The sequence below is a fragment of the Gopherus flavomarginatus genome, chromosome 5 (genome assembly GCF_025201925.1).
Source record: "Gopherus flavomarginatus isolate rGopFla2 chromosome 5, rGopFla2.mat.asm, whole genome shotgun sequence".
NCBI classification, from domain to species: Eukaryota; Metazoa; Chordata; order Testudines; family Testudinidae; genus Gopherus; species Gopherus flavomarginatus.
In genome coordinates, this window is record NC_066621.1 from 89580320 (window position 1) to 89600196 (window position 19877).

General features: G+C 43.6%; 1 protein-coding gene across 4 annotated transcripts in view; it reads left to right on the forward strand.

The window, feature by feature from the left end:
- The window catches only part of PALS1 (protein associated with LIN7 1, MAGUK p55 family member), a 126323-nt gene that overhangs the window by 18796 nt on the left and 87650 nt on the right, over positions 1-19877 (forward strand). Inside the window, exon 2 of one of the 4 annotated variants that reach the window (XM_050953508.1) lies at positions 5657-5754. The exons of 2 other annotated variants lie outside the window; for them this stretch is intronic. The gene's annotated coding sequence lies outside the window, so the exon portion shown is untranslated. Of the gene's footprint in view, positions 1-5656; positions 5755-18031; positions 18266-19877 lie in introns of those variants that run through there. One more of the 4 variants, XM_050953509.1, reaches the window with a different exon arrangement.

A 19877-nucleotide genomic window follows, 5' to 3' on the forward strand; every position in this document is an offset into this window, starting at 1 on the left:
TCTCCTAGGTTCATGTGTAGTTTGTGGTTGGTTTTTTTTTTAATGAACTATTTACAATAGAGTAGTTTTTAAATGTTTAGGGAGCCCTGTCTGCTTTTCTTCCTATGGTTTGAGTTTTGTAAGCTGCTAACAAGGGCATGGTTAAACTTTTTAGAGACCAGTAAATGTTCTTGAACTAGAGCAGAATTGACTTTTCTTAATTATTACATAATACAAAATAAGATAGCGTCTCTAAAATTTTGTTCCTGTTCTTAATTGCTATTTATTAGAAGAGCTTCAGCCTGTTTTTGAGTAGCAGATGGTATTCTGGAACAAGATCCAGAGACGATCTGGTTAACAAGATGACATGACTGTTCCCTGACCCATCTTCATGGAGGCAAGACAAATAAGCTTACCACTACAAGTAGCTCCAAAAATAGTGGGCCTGCTTGCATCAAGGTCATCTGATTTATGTTAAAAGCATAGGTCCATCTGCTTTTATAACAATGATTGTGTTAGAATTTGCAGAAGTTGTTCTATGCTACCTTTTTAATAGTTGAAAACTGTCAGTACTAATATAGAATTATATTGCATAAATGAACTATTTATTATACTGTACTTTATCATGCAACTGGTACTTATAAATACACTTCTCTGTATAGATTACACCATCACTGATACAATTAATCGCATTTAATCCAGTTACCGTTTTTCACTTGAGCAGTTAGCCAGTATATGAGGTCTTGCGGGCTAAGTTTCCTCTAAGCTGCACAGCCACGCAGCTGCCTATTAAGTGCTTCACAGGCGCTCAGGGCTGTGGTGAGGAGAGATGCCTCTCCCCAAGCCCCAGACCTACTGCGGCGCCCCGGCCCTGACCCACCCCAGTGCCGAACCTGCCACAGCCTGGGGACAGGTGCCCCCAGGTGCCTGTCTCCCACCCCCAATCCAAGTGCTGCCGCAGGGAGAGAGAGCTGAGGAGGGGAGTCCTCCCTCCCCACTGTAGACCTGGGGAGCCCCACTGCACCCCAGAACCCTCAGACCCACCCCAGCGTCCACACCCCAGCTGGAGCCCTCACCCCCCACTCCCATATCCCAACCCTCTGCCCCAGCCCTGAGCCCTCTCCCACACGCCAAACCCCTTGGCCCCACCCTGCCACATGAGTTTCGTTATGTGCACCACTATGGAGGTGATATGTGACAATTCACCTCCATAGTGGTGCACATAACAAAATTAATTCCGCATATGGGTGGGAAAAATTAGAGGGAACACTGCTTGCAGATTGTTTCCCTTTCCAATAAGAAAAATTGACAATGGAATCAGGAGTTTCTTTGATGCAGTCTGGTTTATTTACAAAGAATGTACATAAAGTCCTGTTTTCTTCAGCATAGCAGGAATCAAACAAGAGGCATGTTTGTTTTTGCTCCCATTCTAAACCAACCAGTACTCTACCCAAAAACCTTATAGCTTTTTCTCAGGGTCATATTAATAAGTACTTTTTTTCTAGCTGTCCTCAGCTTTCTGCTGTCGTTTGTCTGCTTCTGTTATGTTTCTGGCTGCTTCTCTCACGCACAGCTTTATCGCTGGTGTCAGCAAGAGGGCTTTGGCTTCTTTGACAACAAACTGATGTTCCAGGAAAGAGGATTACTTTGCTGGGATGGGCTCCATCTATCAAATACTGGGAAGAGCATCTTTGGACATCATCTAGCTAACCTGATAAGGAGAGCATTAAACTAGGTCCTATGAGGGATAGTGAGACAAATCTGGCCAATGCACATCTAGGCTTGAAGACAAGGAGAAGAGGCTGATTTCTGGAGAAGTAACTAGAAATCACACCTATATTAGAAAGGCAAGAAGAAAAGCAACAGGGCAGTTTGCAAAATATCTTCAGTGCCTGTACACAGATGCTATGAGTTTGGGGAACAAGAAGGATGGACTGGAAGTCATGGTATATGAAGAAAATTATGACTTAATTGACCTTACAGAAAGTTGGTGGGACAACTCCTATGATTGGAGTACCAATGTTGAGGGACATAGCTTGTTCCAAAAAAGGTCTGGGGAAAAAGGGAGGAGGTGTTGCGCTGTACATCAAGGATATATACACTTCCTCTGGAGACCAAGAGGAAGTGAGTGACGGACCTACTGAGAGTTTCTAGATGAGGATAAAAAGGGAACAGTAGCGATGTTATTGTGTGGGTCTATTATAGACCACCAAATCAGGACGAGGAGGTGAATGAATCATTCTACAAGCAGGTAACAAGATTTGCTAACACACATGAGCTAGTACTATTGGAGATTTTAGCTTCCCTGATGTCTCTTGGAAAACTCTTACAGTAAAACATAATATGTCCTGCAAATTCTTAGCGTGTCTAGGGGACAACTTTCTGATTCAAAAAGTTGAGGAAATAACTATGGGGTCATCAATTTTGGATCTGGTTTTGACCAACAGGGATGAATTAGTGGCAGATATGAAGGTGGTCAGAACTTGGGAGACAGGGATCATAATCTGATAAAAGTCAAGATCCTAAGGGGCTGGCATTTTCTAAAAGATGTAATACTAGAGGCTCAACATAAAGATATTCCATCTCAGAGGAAAGATAAGAAGAGGCACAGGAGGTCAGTGTAGCTGCATAAGGAGCTTTTTAGCTATCTGAAAACCAAAAGGGATACATACAGAAAATGAAAGGAGGGGCATGTGGTGAAGGATGTATATATGGGAATAGCGTGAATGTGTAGGGACAATCAGGAAAGCCAAGGCAAAGAATGAGTTACACCTGCAAGGAATATTAGAGACAACAAGAAGGGGTTCTTCAAATACGTCAGAAAAAAAAAAGATCAAAAACAGTATGGGTCCACTGATCAATGCCTGCTTTGCTTCAGTCGTCTCTCAAATAACGTGATGGGACAACTAGTGAAGTTACTATAGACAATAAAGGGGAAGGGGTGTAGACTGAGATAATTAAAGAAAATGTCAGATCTTCTGACCAATTTGAATTCAGAACAGTGGGGTCTGATGCTATTTACCTGAGTTTACTGAAGGAATTAACTGAAAAAATCTCAGAGCCACTGGAAATAATATTTGCAAACTAACAGATGACCAGAGAGGTCCTGGAAAACTGGAGGAGGGCAAAAGTAGTGCCTATCTTTAAAAAGGGGGGGGGGGGAGGAAGAGCTGGGGAAACTATAGACCACTCAGCCTGACTTAGATACTTGAGAAACTACTAGAGCAATGTATAAAACATTCAATTTGCAAATATCTGGAACATGAAGGGGTAATCACTAGTAGGCAGCATGGGTTTACCAAAAACAAATTCATGCCAAGCCAGCTTGATTTCCTTCTTTGACAGGGTAACTAGTTTTGTGGATAAGAGGAATGTGGTGGACATAATCTACCTGGACTTCAGCAAGGCTTTGACACAGTCCCACATGACATTTTGATGAGTAACCTGGAGAAATGCAGACCCGACAGAACTAAGATTAAGTGGATACATAATTAAACAACCACAAACAAAGAGTAATTATTAATGAAATGTCAGACTGGAGGGGAGGCATCAAGCAAGGTTCCAGAGGACTCTGTTCTTGGTCAGATGTTAAACATCTTTAATGACTTGGATGTAGGAATAGAGAGCATACTCAGCAAATTTGTAGATGAGACACACCTTGTGGGAGGGGCCTGCTGGATAGAAGGATAGAGCTAAAATTCAGAGGGGTCTTGATAAATTGGAGAACTGGGCTATAGACAACAAAGTGAAATTCAACAAAGACAAATATAAGGTGCTACTCTTAGGGAAGAGAAACCAAATGCACAAATGCAAATCAGAGATAACTGGCTTGGCAGCAGCATGGCTGAGAAGGATCTGGGAGTTGTGGTGGATCACAACCTCAACAGGAGTCAGCAGTGTTTTATGCTGTTGCAAAAAAAAGCAAATGCAATTTTAGGCTGCATTAACAAGCATAACATGAAAGTCACAGGAGGTGAATAGTACCGCTCTACTCAGCGCTGGTTAGGGCTCAGCTGGAGTACTATGCCCAGATTTGGTCATCAGTGTATAGAAAGGATGTAGAGAAACTGGAAAGGATCCAGGGGCGAGCAACAAAAATAATCAGAGGAATGGAATGCAAGCTATATGAGCAAAAGCTGAAGGAACTGGGTATGTTTAGTTTTAGAAAAGAGGCGCTTAAGGGGGGACATGATAGTGGTCTTCAAATAATTGAAAGGCTGCCATAAGTTGTTCTCTCTTGCCACAGAGGGCAGAACAAGAGGTAATGCGTTAAAACTACAGCATAGCAGATTTAGATTAAATCTCAGGAAAAACTTCCTAATTGTAAGAACAGTAAGACAGTGGAACAGCCTGCCTAGGGATGTTGTGGAAGCTCCTTCACAGGAGGCTTTCAAAAGGAGACTGGATAGCCATCTGTCTTGGATGGTTTAGAAACAAAAAATCCTGCATCTTGGCAGGGAGTTTAGACTACATGACCTTTATGGTCCCTTCTAACCCTGTGATTCTGAAAAAAGTAACCATTCTTTCCCCACTGTTGCCCTGATCCTGAAGCCAAAATAGAAATTAGATGGCATTCCCTTGACATCTGGTGAGCCCTTAACAAATACTTATCCCCGGCAGGTATCTTTATAAAATCATGGTCCCTCTTTGAGGGCTTTTGCAAAGAGGCAAAGGCTTCTAAATAAGTCCTTCCCTTATGGATTGCAGTTTGCATCAAGCATTGCTACTAAGTTGAATCCTGTGCCTTGAAAATCTCTATGCTCACACCACTAGAGCAGTGACAACCTCCTGGGCTGTGTGTGGAAATATCGCTATTGATGTTCTGCTAGGTGGGCACCGGGTACTTTCCCTACACCTGTCTTCTCATCTCAGTCTTACATTTTGTCAACCAACTCAGCCTTCAAGTAGAGCATATTGAAGTGTCCTCTCCACATCCTTAAGGCTGCTTCCTGTGGGAAGGAGGAACCTGCTTAGTCCAGAGGTCCTGACAGGCTTTTCCCCAAATGTTGTCCCCAGTCCCCATTTTTTGCCCTCTGCTGAGCCTTTATGGCTTTCAGTGGCAGGTTAACCAATGTTTTTTCCCCCTGAGCTCTGGATTCTGTCAAATGGGGAAAACTTTGCCTGCTTGCATAAGGGACTGGGTATGAAAAATCTTTGATCTGGATTGGCTGCCAGGGCAGGGGTAAACTCTGTTAGCATGGCCTAAAATCTGCTTGAGTAGAATTCTGTTTTATATAAGCCTAATATTCTTTAAATTGGAGGGTTTGTTACAAAGTTCAGCACTACCTTAAATATAAACTGTGCTTTAAATAACAACCAAACCAGCAAGTTAAACCGTTAAGTGTACTCTTGCAACAACAACTTGCATGTTCTGTTGGAGCTCAGCTTTCTTTTCATTAAAATTATTAGACAATATTTGGACCCTTTGCTGTGTCCACAGCAGTATCTACCAGGATGACAAACGTGTAGCGCCACAGCATATTTTGTTAATATTACAAATTTTCGCTCATTGAAGTAGCTTCATGGGATGTAAATATTCTAATCAAAATTCCAGGGAACAGCATGCTACAGTTTAATAGAATATTTGAGTACTATCCATAACATGATGCAGGACAACTAATATAAAATGACAGCACTGAACAGTCATAACATTTCCACTCTTGGGCCTCAATTCTAGTGCAAAGCACACCAGTCTGCACGATTAATGCTGGAGGTATGAGACCCAAGAAAGGAGAATCCAGTAAAATGATGCCTTCAAAGAAGCAGGATTACAAGGTAACTAAATCTCTCCCCCCACCCCCCACCCTTTTTTTTTTCTTTTGGCTTTGGTCTGTAAAAATACATCTGTAGACACAAGTAAAATTTACTTTTTTTTAAAAAAGGAAACATGTCCAGAGTTCTTTGGCCCTTTTCATTCAAAGGATTAATGTAGTAAAACTCGTTAAACTTGTTAAAGTCCCATTTACTGAAGGCATTACTCAATAACCCAACATAACATGCCATGCCATGCCAAATACCCAGCTTATATTATTAGATTAGCTTAATTGAAGGAATTCTGGCTTTAAGGTTTTTTAATTTAATAGCTGTTTATCTTCAAATGGATGGCATCATTGTGTTCTTATGAGGCTTATACTTCTACAGTACTGTGTTGATTATTTCGTCGTGAAACTAAAAAGATGATTAATGAAGGCACTTCTACCTCAAGTGGGTGTTGCCTTATGGTGACATTGTTTTAGGTTTATGTCAACAGGTTTATTTCTGGAATTCCCCTTTCCCAACTCTGAAATATTTAGGATTGAGTTTAAAGTATGGTGGAAGTTGTACAAAGAAATAAACTGTTCTGTTTAAGGAAACATTGAGATTTAAACATTTGTTTAATGAAAATAAGCTTGTTTACATCTGGTATCCCTGTATGTGGGACTTGTACAAACTTATTCCTACATTAGGTATTTCATTTGAAGTGTTCGTGTGTGTGTGTATACATATGTCTTGTATGAAGTGTTGCTCAGTAAAACAGTTTTTGGAATTGTTGTTATGATTACCTTTGCTTGGTATAAATATCTATCCTGTTTACTTCACTGGGCGATTAAAATTCAAATTTATCCTACATTCACCAATTCGAGAAATTTTTCCCTATCTCATTATATGTAATGAAAAAATACAAAAAAGGAGCAGCTCAGATCTGTTTGAGGCTTTACTGGAGGGGCAAGTTGTGACTCAGTGGTCATAGGCGGCAGATTTGTATAATTTTTGGTGGTGCTCAAAATGGTGATGCTTCCCCCCCACTCCCGCCCTGTAAGCCGATATATATATTTTATTAAATAGCGTAAACATGGACTGGAAGCTGTAAGCATTTAAGTTTCTCTTTATTACACAATATCACTGTCAGAAAAATCCATTGTTGATTATTAGTGGTCCTACAAATCAAGAATTTGTTGCTGGGATAAAATGAATATACAACGCGTCAGCGCCACAAGATTACAAGCGTCAATTAAAAGCGGAAAGTCAGAAGCAGCACTTGCCTGCTTCAATATATGGTATTATATTTTGTGAGAATGTTTTTAATGTTTTCTCTGAATACTGTGTGGGTGCCTCAGCTTCCTCTGCAAGGTGCCAACTGAAGGTGTTGGGGACAAAAAGATCAGGTGGCCTCCTTGTCCAGAAGAGAGACAAAGGCCAGAGGAGGGAGTGTCAGTTTGGAGCTGGCTGGAGAAATGGGGAGATACCTAGAATTTAGGTCTGGGCTCCCCACCCCCCAAGATGGACCTGACTTGAGAGGTCCTGTTTTCTGTACCTACGAGCTCTGTTCTAGACTGTGATCCTGTCATCTAATAAACCTTCTGTTTTACCGGCTTGCTGAGAGTCACATCTGACTGCATAGTTGGGGTGCATGGACCTCTGGCTGCCCCAGGACCCCGCCTGGGCGGACTCACTGCGGAAAGCGCACGATGTGGAAGGGCATGCTGAATGCTCTGAGGTCAGACCCAGGAAGGTGTAAGCGTCTTGCCCTGGAGACAGTATGCTCAGAGAGAGGAGGCTCCCCCAGAGTCCTGACTGGCTTTGAAGGAGTGGTTCCAGAGCATCCCAGCATCCCCTTCCACACCATGCGCTTCCCGGATGTCTGCACAGGCACTAACACTTCCCTTCTCTGGCCTTTGTCTCTTTTCCAGGCATTAGGAGGCCACATGAATTCTTGGTTCTCCAACACCTTCAGTTGGCACCTTGCAGGAGAGCGGCCCAGACCACGAGTTGCCCGGAGACAGGGTTTCGGCCATTCTCTATGCGGACAACATCACACTGGCTCTCTAGGGCTCTACAACAATCACACCCCCTTATCCCACCATCTAGATTGTTAAGAAATGCATAGGGGAAACAGCACCCACACAGTATTCAGAGAAAACATTAAGAACATTCCCACTTCGTAACACCTGTATACAACTAGTTATATACTTGAAAGGGTGTAAAATAATCAAGTATTGTGCTAAACACAATGATACTAGTTAGTAGGGGAAGCAAAAGTGGATGGGAACCTGGGAGGCAGTGACCATGAGATGGTCGAGTTCAGGATCCTGACACAAGGAAGAAAGGAGAGCAGCAGGGTATGGACCCAGGACTTCAGAAAAGCAGACTTTGACTCCCTCAGGGAACTGATGGGCAGGATCCCCTGGGAGAATAACATGAGGGGGAAAGGAGTCCAGGAGAGCTGTCTGTATTTTAAAGAGTCCTTATTGAGGTTGCAGGAAAAAAACATCCTGATATGTAGAAAGAATAGTAAATATGGCAGGCGACCAGCTTGGCTTAACAGTGAAATCCTTGCTGATCTTAAATGCAAAAAAGAAGCTTACAAGAAGTGGAAGATTGGACAAATGACCAGGGAGGAGTATAAAATTATTGCTCAGGCATGCAGGAGTGAAATCAGGAAGGCCAAATCACACTTGGAGTTGCAGCTAGCAAGGGATGTTAAGAGTAACAAGAAGTGTTTCTTCAGGTATGTTAGCAACAAGAAGGAGATAGCTAAGTGAAAAGGTGGCATTGCTGAAGCATTTAGCAGGCAACTGAAAACTCATATAGAGCATTGTACAGTCCCTGAGAACATTGCTGAATTCTGAGCACTGGGTCTGCAGCTATTCAGCAGTCAGACTGAGGAGACATAACTGGCACCTTAAAGCACCTTTACCCTCCTTACTTCACAAGCTGCACTAAGCACAGTTTCCCAGCCCCGGGCACAACACGGGGGGGGGGGGCGGGGGGGCGGGGCGGGTAAGTACAGTGGGGGGGGGAGCAGTAACCCGAAGTCGCTCCTTTGCCTCCTGGTCCTGCTGCTCCCTCAGCCCCCTCTGCTGAAGAGAGACGATGAGAAAAAAACATCCCCCGCCCCCCGTTTTCCCTCCTTCTCCACCGGCACCTGCTGGGCCTCAGAGCCTCCCTCCCTGCCACGCGGCCGCCTTGCTCTGCACAGGGCTGCCTGGGACCAACGGGGCTGCTGCTCCTCAGTCCCCCGCCGCAGTGGGGGGGGGGGCTGCACTGCCTCCCCTTCCCCTCCTGGCAGAGGCCACCCCAGCTCAGGGAGCCAGGCAGCTGCGGGCGGGTGCCGCCTCCTCCTCACCCCCGGGGAGCCCGGCAACCAGCCCACGCTGCCTGCAGCCCCGGAGCCAGCGAGAGGCTGGTGCGAGCGGAGAGCCGGCTGGTGGCCACACGCAAAACCCGGCTCCAGACTCCGAGTCCGGAGCCCAGTGCTGGCTGCCTGGAAAGACGTCGATTTTGGAAATGTGCTCAGAGGGGAGTGGACACTTCCACCCCTCCCCCCCACTCCGCTACTGGGTGAGAGGAAGGTTGCTCCGGGGCAGGGAGTAGTGATGGTGGCAGGGGCTGGTGCCTGCTCCAGATATTGGTGGAGTACAGCCCCCAGCCCTAAATATTCCTGGAGCTGGGGCACCTAGAGCCCATATAACCTGCTGCCTATGTCAGTGGTATAATTAGATGACGGCAGCATGTCTGGTGAAGACACACTATGCTGAAGGGAAAGAATTCTCCTGTCGGCATAATAAAATCACCTCTGCAAATGGCAGAAGCTGCACACACGAGCACTTATGTTAGTGTAACATACGTCACTCAAAAGGGTGGTTTATTCACACCCCTGAGCGACAGAAGTTATGCAGACGTTGGCTGTAGCATAGACATAGCCATAGTTATCTCCCATTCTTTCAATTCCAACTTCATTGAATTTGATCAATGATACCAGCTTTCTCTCAAGAAGGAGGACTGGCTTCTGAGTACCTTGTACCTTTTTTATCAATCTCTTCCTTCCCTTCTGGCAAAAGGCAAATTTGTTGTGTTTTTTTAATTAGATATGTTAGAGTAGGAGTACTCTTGAGGAGAAAACTTGACTGAAGAAGTGAGTTTTGCACTTTTACAGAAAGTGATGAGAGTTGGTTAGTCAGTCATTTTTATTTTCCCTGGCAATGAGTTCTGTAGTCCTGATTCTTTCTCTTGCAGTCACAAGTCTCCCTACTATTGGTTGACATTGTTATAGTGGAAAGTAGGTAGCTGGTATCATTGAAGAGAGTCTCTGATTCTTAGGACCATACAAGGCTTTGACAATTGAGACAACAACCTTAAACTGGACTCTGAGCTCACTGAGGAGTGAGTCCAAAGAGGGGGGGTATTTGAGTAACCTGTGTTGCTAGGCAGGAGAAGTGCTCCATTCTGAACCAACTGGAGCTTTCTCAGGATATGTGGTTTCATTCCTAGATATTGACAATTGCAGTAGTCAAGAATAGAATCTAAAAATCCATAGTTGCAATTACTTCTAATAAACCCATTTAGGTTTGGTCTAGGTAGAAGGATCTGACTGTTTGCAGGCATTTCCATTCACCTCTATTGCCTCCAGGAAGTGGGACAGAGTTTGGCCAACAGCATTAAGAGCAACAATGGAGTTCAGCCAGAGAAGTATGGACATTTTCTTCTATGAAAAAGAAGTCATCCATCAGAGTGACCAGTGTTGTCTCAAGAATCCACCAGAAAGGTGGCATTGAAGACTATTTTTTAGTTATGTTTTCAATCAGTTTGATGAGAGGAAAGAGTTGGAAGCTATGTTGTGACTTATAAAGTTGCTGGAATAAAGTTTCTTTAGTGCCAGTTGGACTGTTGCTTGTTTTAGATGGTTGAATGGAGTTCCTTCTTAACAAGAGATGTTGAAAATCTGTTGGGGAACATATAAGACCTCTACCATTCTTACATGAGGCAGAAAGGACAAGGATCAGAGTTTCAGTATCCCCACATGCATGTCTTTTGGGTTTCCATTACTTATTCTTGGAAAAGAGGTGTTTTTTTTTTTTGTTTTTTTTTTTTTTTTTAGACATATTGGGGAATATCTTGATCTTTCTGTGGAAAATGTCGAGTTCCAGAAATTGTGTAATAGTTTTCATTCATTAATTTAAGGTTTGGTGGTGGTGAGTCATTAACAGATGCTGCTTTTCTTTCAATTATTCGTTGAAATTAAATACTGTTAACAAATTTTAAACAGTCTGGCTAAAAATCCCTTTTGCTCTTTATAGTGATATTCATTTCACTGGTTCTCCAGCCATCATAGGATCTGAGAGATAAGGACTTAAATTTTTATAACAAAAATCAAGCAATATTTAAAACTTTCAACATGAAATCACTGAGATATAATTAGTATATAAGCTATAAGAGCCTTGCTGAAGTATAGGGAAAAAACTTGGTTAAACCATATTTTTCTATTATCACTGTCGTCTTCTGTGGCTACTGATAATTTGAAGAAATATTCCTCTTTCTCCTCTTTTTTTGGAAACTGGAGTAGGAAATGTCTCTGTTATATTGGCTGTTCAGTGAGTCCTCTGTTGGCCAGGTCTACACTAAAAAGTTAGGTCAACTCAGCATTGTTTCTCAGGGCTGTGGAAAAAACCACGCCCCAAGCAACGTGTTTAAGCTAGCCTAACCCCCGATGTAGCCAATGCTAGGTCCACAGAAGAATTTTTTCCATCACCCTAGCTCAGTGGCCTCCAACCTTTTTACTCCCAAGATCACTTTTTGACTCTAAGGGCAACCCAGGATCTACCCCGCTCCTTCCCAAAGTCGCATCCCACTCATTCCATCCCGCACCCTCACTCATTTTCACCAGGCTGGGGCAGGGGGCTGGGCTGGGGCTAAGGGGTTTACAGTGTGGGAGGGGGCTCTGATCCTGGGGCAGGGGGTTGTGGTGCAAGAGGTAGTGAGGGGTGCAAGCTCTGGGAGGGAGTTTGGGTGCATGAGGGGACTCCAGGCTGGGGCAGAGTGTTGGGATGCAGGGGGTGGGATCTGGGAGGGGAGTCAGGGCTGGGGCAAGTGGTTGGGGTGCCAAAGGAGGTACAGGGTGCTGGCTCTGGGAAGGGAGTTGGCTCTGGGAAGGACTGGAGCTTGAGGTACAAGAGGGGTTTCTGGGTGCAGGAGAGGGTATAGGGTGCTGGCTCTGGGAGGGGGCTCAGAGATGGGGGTTGGAGTGTGGCCTCCTGCCAGGCAGCACATACCTCCAGCGGTTCCCAGTCAGCGGTGGTTGCAGCGAGGCTAAAGCAGGCTCCCTGCCTACCCTGGCCCCACACTGCTCCTGAACAGGGCCAATGCGCTCCTGCGGCCCCATGTGGTGTCCCTCTCTGCAAGCATTGCCCCCACAGCTCTCCCGACCAATGGGAGCTGCGTGGGTAGTGCCTGCAGGCAGGAGCAGCATGCAGAGGGAGACCCCGGCCCCAGGGCTGCACTGGCCATTTCTAGGGGCAGCGTGTGGCCGCGGTAGGCAGGGAGTCCTGCCTTAGTGGCAGCCACACTGTGCCACCAGAGATCGCGATCAACTGGGAGATCCTCTAGGATCGACCAGTCAACCATGATCGACTGGTTGGTGACTGCAGCCCTAGCTACTGCTTCTTGCGGAGGTAGATTAACTACAATGATGGAAGAACCCTTCCCATTGTCTAGGGAGTGCTCCCGCGGCAGCGCTTTGAAGTGCGAGTGTGGTCGCAGTGCCAGCGCTGGGAGAGAGCTCTCCCAGCCCTGCACATACTCCACCTCCCCATGGGGATTAGCTTGCAGTGCTGGGAGCCACGCTCCCAGTGCTGGGGCACTGTTTACACTGGCGCTTTGCAGCGCTGTAACTTGCTGCGCTCAGGGATGTTTTTTTTTTTTCACTCCCAGCAGGTTAAATAGAGATGTAGCCTTTGTGTAGACTGCTGCTTTGTGCCTCTCAACTTCTTGTTTATGTTCACTGATTGTGAATTTGGTGAGTCTGCCTAATTTGCATATCTCATGTCAGTGAGGTAATGAGTCCTGTGCAAGGATCTGCAGCAGTCTAGCTTATTGCTGTTCTTTTACTTGCTGTTCCCAGTGACTTCTGTATTGATGATTTTGGTGCTGGGTCTAGTATCTTGACCATTTTTTGGCTTTGAGCAGGGTTGTGTGTTCCACAGAACTGGAGGTAAAACAATTTATGCCTGATGAGCAATGATATAAAAATGGATGATCTCATTTGGTTTCAATTTTTGATCCCCTAATGCTTTGCAGTGGAAATAATATTTGCTGCTTTGGAGGAGATGACACTAGAAGTTTAATATTTCTTGCTGAATGTTGATTGGCAAAGGGAATTAGCCCAGATCTTCTGCTCAACAGTTATTGTTGCTGGATTTCCTTCTGCACATTGAGTATTTTGTTTGCAGACATGAATATGTAAGATTTCTATCAGGATTTTATTCTTGTCAGTGTAATTAGTTTGTTAGGCCCCAGACTTCACTCCCATGTAGCAGAATAAGTAGAATCAAACTGTGTTATTGGGAGAGTTAAGTTTCTAGAAGGTGTATATTTCTTTGGTGATAGTATGGCTAAATCAGCAGACATCACACATTGAGTCATTTTTGGGGAGGCATGGGGTGTGGCAATTTTTCCTATATGGATTGGTAGGTAATTGATGTAAATGTTGAAGTTTGGTCTAAGGTTACATCCCTGGTTTGCTTCCTGTCTGTCTTGAAGGTCTATAGTTTGCTTATTTTTTTTTAAATTCTGCATTTAATGGATCCGTGCATGGCTTTAATGAAGCTGTTTTTTGTATCAGTGATGGCAAGGTATTTACCAGAGGTAGTTTTTACGAGTTAAAAACATCATTGTTGTAACCATTCCAGGAAAAACTGATTAGTCCCAGTTTAAGGTGATTTTTATTTTAACAACTGCTTCATTAATGTACACTACATTACACTTAGTTTTAGTTACATATTCAAATTGGGATTACATAAGACAGTAGGTTTTTTGTTTTTTTTAGTGTTGTACAAATAAATAGTAAAACTGCTGTGGGTGTAATATCAATATATGTAATTGTAATAGTGAACATCAGAGTGTCTGTATACAGTATTTTCTCCAAGAAAGTTATACATGTCATGATACATTTCAGTTTTCAATATTGTATAAACAAAAGTTGAAAACATTTGATTATGTGAAAGACAATAATGCCTGAGTTGTTTCTTGGAACATTAAGCAGTCAGAAGCATGTGGAATTGCAGACTACAAATCCAGGTCCAATTGGCCATGCAGCAATTTGTAGCAGAAGACCATCTTTGATGTAGTGGATAAACCAAGCCTATTCCTGAGTTTTGAATGAAGGCATCCAAAGTTTTGTAAAGATTTGTTCTATGCTTGCTGAACTTGCTAGATACTGATGCCATTTTTTTCACAGTTTAATCCAGTATTTACCAATGCTCTGTCCTAACCTAGTTTTTCCCAAGAAATTGCCAACCCTATTTTCCACCACTTCTATTTTGCAGCATATTTTTAAGGTTCAATTCTCAGGGCCAGATTGTGTCAGAGGGGTGTTTGTACCTATGCTGATGGAAGAAACTCTCCCATCACAGTAGGCAGCATCTGAACTAAGCGCTACAGTGGCACAGCTGTACCAGTGCAGTGATGTAAGTGTAGACAAACTCTCAGTTTACATCAGATTTGTGCAGAAGGGAAAACTTGTAACTGTGACATAGTAGACTTGGAATTTGAAGCTATTGATGCTATTTTACAGGAAATAATAGTTGTGGACATCAAAACAAAAGAGCGCAAATAAAATTCTGGTCAGAATGTAGATTGTGCAGAAGTGACTATGGGCTGTATAAAGTATGTAAAGCCATGTTTAAACAAGATACTCACATTTTGTGTACTATACCAATCATTCCTCCTGAGGGAATTCTGTGCCAAAAAATAAGAATTTTGCATATAATATTTTAAAATTCTGCAAATTTTTATTTGTCAATAAATGTGGAGGCTTTAGCATGGCAGTGGGAGCACAGGCCATTGGTTGCATGGAAGTGGGAGATCACCCTGCAGGGCTCTCCCCAGGACAAGGACTCGTCATTGTGACTGCGCCCAATTTTGACACAGCACAAGGGCCAGGCCTTCCCCAGAAAGGCCCCAGGTGCCCTGCCCCTCTGAGCCAGGAACACCAGATTTGGGCAGGAAGGCTTAACCCAGCCGGATCAATGTGTAGAGAGGCTTAGTGTCGGAGGATGCAGGAGTGGGGTTAGAGCAGGGGTCGGCAACCTACAGCACGCGTACCAAAGGTGGCACACGAGCCGATTTTTTTTTTTTCATGGCTAGCGGGGCCACTTGGGGGTTCCCACTGCTGGCCCCATACCAGCTGGGGTCCCGCCCGGTCCCACTCAGCACCCACTGCTGGCCTGGGAGAAGGAACCCCAGGCTGGCAGCGGGCTGAGACCCCAGCTAGCAGGAGCTGGCGCTGGAAACCCCAGAGCGGTGGCGGTCAGCCCGCCACCGCTCTGGGGTTCTAGCTGCTGGCCCCTTGCCAGCCGGGGTCCCCACAGCCCCACTCACCTTGCTTCCAGTTGGAGTTCCAGCGCAGGCCCCCTGCCAGACAGGGTCCAGGCTTCCTGCCCTGCTCAGCCACCAGCTCCACTCACCTCAGCTGCCGATCTGGGGTTCCAGCCGCTGACCTCCTGCCAGCCAGTTATCAACTTATAACTCAGAAGCCTGTGTGCCATTTTAGGTATCTAAATAGGTGTCACCAGACATTGGAAAACTCAGCAAGGAAAAGCAAGGGCAAGGATCACACTAAACTAATAAGATCTGCATTTTAATTTAAATTTAAATAAAGTTTCGGAAACATTTTGAAAACCTTGTTTACTTTACATATAACAGTAGTTTGGTTATATATTATAGACTTAGAGAGAGACCTTCTAAAAAATTTTCAAATGTATTACTGGCATGCGAAGCCTTAAATTAGAGTGTATATATGAAGACTCGGCACACCACTGCTGAAAGGTTGCCGACCCCTGGGTTAGAGGGTTCTGTGTGGGTCAATCTGGGTGTGGATGGCTCAGTGAGAGATCTGGATGCACTGGATCTCAGGGTTCTGGGTGCAAGGGGGCTCATTGGGGTGGTCCAGGTTCAAGAGAGGTGGGGCTCATTGAGGGTGAGCGCCCAATGGGATTGCTTAACAGGGGAGTCCCAGCTGCAGCCAAGGGGATGCTGCATGCCAGGCTCCCGCTCTCCCCCCCACCCCCAATTCCCTTACTCCCTTCCCTTCCCCAGTGCCTCTTCCTCCCACCTCCTCCAACCCCCCCCCCCCCGCTCATGCCCTGCCCCATCTCAGGCACTCACTGTTATACAGAAAACAGGATGGCTCCCAGCACGTAGAAGGGGAGCACAACCTGCACTAGGACGCGGGAGGCGGTGTCCAGTTGCAGAGTCAGCCACAGTAGAGCCAAGTGGCACCCTTCTTCATCTGAGCAGCTCTGTGCTCACTATGGGGAGGAGGGGGAGGACGGCAGTGGCTCATGACCCTGTGTGCCCCCCACTTTGCCTCTGTTTGGGAGGTCAGTGCCCCCCCAACTTTGCACATGGACATCTCCAGTCCGTGCCCCCCACTCCCTCGCAGTGCATGGCTTCCCTGTGCTTCCTTGTCACTTTCTGCACAGAAGCAAAGAAAGCGGGGGAGGGAGGGGCGCGGGGTGTTTTCTGAGTGCACACAGTGGAACAGAATTCCTCCTGGGGTAAATCATGCAACCCTGAGTTTTCTATTTTGGATTTCAAAGATTGATTATAGCTTTAAAGAGTTTTAATCTATTCTGAAAGATATCTTCAAATTTTTATTATTTAAATCCCAAAAGACAGTGACAGCTTGAAACCCTTGCTCATTCAGTTTGAAGAAAACAGAGTTATATGGAGATAGGTGTAATTATTAGTTAGCCAGAGCACTGAAGATAAGGATAAAAAAAATGGATCACTTGGCTGTCGCACCTTTAGAAAATATTGCAGAAACTAAGTTGGGAGATGTATCCCAAGATAGGGGCATTTTCAGTTTGATCAGGGCATGATAGTGTTTCGTGATATACTTAATCACCATTATGAGTCAAATGTCTTTCAAGGATTATTGTTAAAGGCTGCCGAAACTTGCAGCAGTTAAATACAATATTAGCTCTTTTTGTCTTTCTCATATGGGCTTGCATATTTGAAGTAGTAAACACATCAGAGTCTTTGGAGGCAAAGCTGCAGGAAAATCAGATTTATATGCCTGAAGCTGCCCTTAAAGATATGGATGCCAGACTCACCAGATTACAGCAACTACCACTTACAGGTTTTCAGTGCCTTGACTTCCCTCAATCTTCTAGTCAGCCTTACACAGGCATTGAATGAGGAGGAGAAGAGTGTTGTATATCAGTGGTAATCTCTAATATTACACTTAAATTGCATCAAATTCATGACAAATGACGATTCATATGTTTAACAAAACACCAAACCACTTATTCAGGATATACTGTATTGCTTTCAGTGAAAATACTGTTCTCATTATCTTGTAGAACTGTGGATTTCCATAACAAACTTTAAAATAAGCCCATGCGCACACATTCTGCAAAGCACGTTCCCTAGACTTGATATAGATATGAAAAATGGCCCTAAATGTAGCTGGTTTACCAGATTCATCTGCTGATTTGAAGGAACAAAACTTGTTTGTGCATAGTATCACAGCACTCAACAGTAAACGATACTAGTCAAGGACTAGACTAGTGCTCTTCTATATTAGTTCTAGATTTCAAATTAGATTAAATATTCATGTTGAACTTGTAATAAATGTGCATAGTCTTAGTTCCAGCTCACAATCTTTGATTGGTGTACCGACAACATATTGGATGGTTTGTATGAAAGGACAAAATTTTACTTAAGATCAAGTGAGAGTCAGACATTAAAAACAAGGGAATAAAAAATAAGACCCTGTCACAATAGTCCAAAGCAGGACAAGCAGAATGCAGAGAAATGCCTTTAGATAACCAGAACAGTAACAATATTTAATTTTAATTTTTTCTGAAAGAATGCCACCACAGCTTGAAACTGGGACAGACCTGTTTACTTTTCAGTCAATGAAATTTGAAGTCTTAACTGTCTGTGTACAAGTGATAAGAAAATAACTTGACTGTTATCAAGCTTCTTGTTTTCCTCTGAGGTCTGTTAACATCCAGTGGGAATTCTAAGAATTTCTTTACTGTTTATATAGTGCCCTTCTGCTCTGAGGCTTTCCAAAATGGGATATATGCAAGAATGAACGAAAGCGAAAATTAAATTGAACATTTTTCTTTCAATTTGGATTGTTAGACTGGTCCTTTTTCTCCACTGCAATCTACAATATATTGATGGCAGAGCAAAGGGCTGGTATGGCAGAGTTCAGTGGTGAAATTAGATGTTTAGTTGTATGTGCGAACATTTTTATCCTGTTACTCTATCATGATGCAAGCTAGCAGAGCAGCCCAAAGTGAGTATATATGAACTACCTGGAGGGTTTCTGACCCTTAATAAACTTTTTTTATAATTGTTCATTTGTATGGTCTCCTTTCAGTTAATATAAAATTTTTTGCTCTGAACAGACTTTTCTTTGCCCTTCATGTTCATCTCCATCTCTAACTTGTCCTTTTCAGTCCCTTTCTTTTAATTACTGTGGAGACTGCCCTCTGCTGTACTGTTTATTCACTTAATACAGAGATTAGTTCTCATGAGCAGTAGCTGCATTATGATTAGTAAGGTATGGAAGCCACACTAAAGGGGTAAGGTAGAGACGAGCTTTGTTGGGGGAAAACACAAGATGATAAAATGCAGAGGTCAAAAGGCATTACAATGTTAAATTCCTAATTTACCTTAATTATGTGGACACTAGTTTTTTTATTTTCAATCTCAAAATTGTGAGTTTTTTAAAAGCTAAATTTCAAAAATATTGTCAACAACGAGCAATTGAAAAGTTTTTTTTTTTCTTTTAAAGCTATAATGGTAGGCAGCTCTACCGAAATTCTGTTGTCAGGATATTCTCCTTCTCACACCTACGCCTTTTTTGTCTTGTCTAAGAATTTTAAGATATATTTTAAATATATTTAGAGATGGCGTTGGGACATTAAGATATTATTCTTTGCTGACATGATCAGCAGCTATTCCCCCGAACCAGGTTTGAAAACAGTTTAGTTGCTCCTGTTATTCGAACAAAACCATTCAACACTTCAATAGAAAGTTATTGCTAATAAGATAAGAACGGCCGTACCAGGTCAGACCAAAGGTCCATCTAGCCTGGTATCTGTCTACCGACAGTGGCCAATGCCAGGTGCCCCAGAGGGAGTGAAGCTAACAGGTAATGATCAAGTAGTGTCTCTCCTGCCATCCATCTCCATCCTCTGATGAACAGAGGCTAGGGACACCATTCTTTACCCTTCCTGGCTAATAACCATTTATGGACTTAGCCACCATGAATTTATGCAGTTCCCTTTTAAACACTGTTATAGTCCCAGCCTTCACAACCTCCTCAGGTAAGGAGTTCCACAAGTTGACTGTGTGCTGTATGAAGAAGAACTTCCTTTTATTTGTTTTAAACCTGCTACCTATTAATTTCATTTGGTGACCCCTAGTTCTTGTATTATGGGAATAAGTAAATAACTTTTCCTTATTCACTTTCTCAACATCACTCATGATTTTATATACCTCTATCATATCCCCCCTTAGTCTCCTCTTTTCCAAGCTGAAGAGGCCTAGCCTCTTTAATCTTTCCTCATATGGGACCCTCTCCAACCCCCTAATCATTTTAGTTGCCCTTTTTAAACCTTTTCTAGTGCTAGAATATTCTTTTTTGAGGTGAGGAGACCACATCTGTACACAGTATTTGAGATGTGGGTGTACCATGGATTTATATAAGGGCAATAATATATTCAGTCTTATTCTCTATCCCCTTTTTAATGCTTCCTAACATCCTGTTTGCTTTTTTGACTGCCTCTGCGCACTGCGTGGACATCTTCAGAGAACTATCCAGGATGATGCCAAGATCTTTTTCCTGACTCGTTGTAGCTAAATTAGCCCCCATAATATTGTATGTATAATTGGGGTTATTT